Source organism: Sinocyclocheilus grahami, unplaced genomic scaffold (genome assembly GCF_001515645.1).
Source record: "Sinocyclocheilus grahami isolate Dianchi unplaced genomic scaffold, SAMN03320097.WGS_v1.1 scaffold332.1, whole genome shotgun sequence".
Lineage (NCBI taxonomy): Eukaryota > Metazoa > Chordata > Actinopteri > Cypriniformes > Cyprinidae > Sinocyclocheilus > Sinocyclocheilus grahami.
In genome coordinates this window covers 892,196-894,015 of record NW_015505511.1, presented here as the reverse complement: position 1 = coordinate 894,015, position 1,820 = coordinate 892,196, and positions in this window count along the sequence as shown.

Here is a 1,820-nt window from a genome sequence, read left to right as displayed (position 1 = left end):
TTGTTTACAAAACTGCTACAAAAAGGAACAAATCCTGGCGAAGAGACAACAATGGCCAAAGCCTCAGTTACACTGTTCAAAGCCTCTAGTGAGTATAATTGTTTAACTTCTGACCTTGCTCAAAGTTTTTACAGCTCAACACCCTTGTACAAGCAGAGTCTTTGCCTGATGCACGACCTAGATCAGGTATGTAGTTGTGGTGAAGAGCTATCAATGAACCCTGGCAAAGGAACCAAACCAAAAAGGCTTCAATGGAAGCACTGGTAAGTAGAATTTGGTAACTTATGACTTTGTGCAACCATCTCTATACTCAACAGTTAAGCAAAGAAGTCAATAGTAAGTTATTGAAAACATTCAGTTCTGCGACAAACTGTGACAAGCCTTTAGAATGTTCCTATGATTCTGGCAATAGTTAGGGATCAAACCCGGTCAAGTGTGTCAGGAAAGTACTACAAACTCCAGTGGCCCTGATGCGCAACCACTGGGATTAAAACGATTTTGTGGGTGCTGACAACCCTGTTTGGGCACCTGATCGCGGCACCATGCATGAAGCCTGAATTCTGCTTACAATAGGGCCAGGGAGGGTGGAAGCAGTGGGGAGGGCTGTTGTTGTTGCAGCCCCCTAACACTGCACGCACAGGGGCACAAAAGCTGCCAAGGGTGGGGGTGGAATGGAGGTTCAGAGGGAGGGTGAACTACGCCATCTGCCATAAAGCTGGTGCGTGTGGGTAGGGGTCGACAGGGAGGGGCTGCACTGGTTGGGGTGTGTTAGCCCTAGATGTGTTCATGCAAGAGATGGACCGGGTCTTCCCTCAAATTAGACACGACCCCCCGAAGTGTAAGCCGCAGGAGACAGCCAATTCCTGCCTGCTTGCCTCTGTTTGCTTAGCAGCTTGATAATTAGAGAAATTAGGGACTGTCTGGAGATTAAACAGCACAAGAAGCACACTCCTATTATTTTTCGCTTCCCTTGCTCTGTTTTTCTCCTCTGCTGTCCTCTCCCTGTGGCAACAGACAAAACGTGCATCAGGAAACATATATGATGTCAAGCATTCAAGTCATTCATTCACATCATTGACTTGGACATTTTTCTTGTGCACATCATAAACTATAATGAGTTTTTTGGGTTTATAAAAAGACACTCCCTCCCTCACACACACACCACAAACACACCAAGCACAATGGGCAGTGGTTCACGCTTTGTGGAAACTGGGGTGACACTTTTTCTTTAGAAAGGATAACTCTGCTTTGCACCCCTGATAATAAATTTCTGGTTATAGAATAAATGCATTCATGTCTACAGAGTTCATTGAAATTATGAAACGTAATGTGTAAATGATGAAGAAAATATTCGTACTGTTTTAAAGCATGTACGCACCAGAGAAGTGTAGCAAGTTCCTTGGGCTTCATACTCAAGCAATCGCAAGCAGTCTCAAACTTAGTAAATACAAATTGCGTGGAAGATAATGGCACATTACAGTTTGAGAGAAGCAGTGAGCTACTGCACATGGCATGCAACCATGACCACAGGTTCACTGCGTCATGAAAAGAAGCGCTGTCCCATTCCCCTGTAGTAAATGCTTCTTCATAGCGCCATCTAGTGAAAAAAACAATACATTACATAATCTTGATTTAAACACTAGATGTAGTGGACTGTAATAAATAGCGTAATTTCCTCAGTTTTATCCACACCTAAGGAAAGATTATTTTAGTATATATTTTGACAGTGTAATATATTTTATAAAATAAATTGTTAAGCTGATACTGAAAAAAAATATTATTTTCTATACATGTGGAATACTGAAAAAAAAAAAATAAAT